The sequence below is a fragment of the Corvus brachyrhynchos genome, unplaced genomic scaffold (genome assembly GCF_000691975.1).
Source record: "Corvus brachyrhynchos isolate BGI_N302 unplaced genomic scaffold, ASM69197v1 scaffold209, whole genome shotgun sequence".
Taxonomy (NCBI): domain Eukaryota; kingdom Metazoa; phylum Chordata; class Aves; order Passeriformes; family Corvidae; genus Corvus; species Corvus brachyrhynchos.
Genome location: NW_008246056.1, coordinates 1,218,889 through 1,219,450, shown reverse-complemented (window position 1 = coordinate 1,219,450; position 562 = coordinate 1,218,889).

The window sequence follows — 562 nt, the reverse complement described above, 5'->3', positions numbered from 1 at the left end:
TCCCTTCACCACCCTCGAGCGTGCACTTCCAGGACGGACTCTTCCCAAATGTCTCCTCCGAGCCTCTCCCCGGTCCCAAACCCACATCCTCTGGGCCCGTGGAATCCCAGGATGGGTCAGGCTGGACGGGACCTCAGTGGGGCAGCTGGTGCCACCTCCCTGCTCCAGCAGGGCCATCCCAGAGCACAGGGCACAGGATTGTGTCCAGACTGTTCTGGAATATCCCCAGTGAGGGAGACTTCACACCCTCTCCGGGCAATCTGTGGAAGACGTTTTTCCTCCTGTCCAGGGGGAACTTCCTGGGATCAGTCCCTGCCCGTTCCTCTGGTGCCATGGCTGGGCCCCCCGGAGCAGAGCCTGGGCCCTGCTCGGAGCCCTCCCTGCACACAGGGACACCCAGGGCTGAGGGCCCCTCTCAGCTGGGGCTCCTCTCCAGGCTGAACAGCCCCAGCTCCCTCAGACTTTCCAGTCCCTAAATCATCTCCGCAGCCTCCGCTGGACCCGCTCCAGGAGCTCCATGTCCCCCTTATCCTGAGGATGCCAGGACTGGACACGGGAGTGG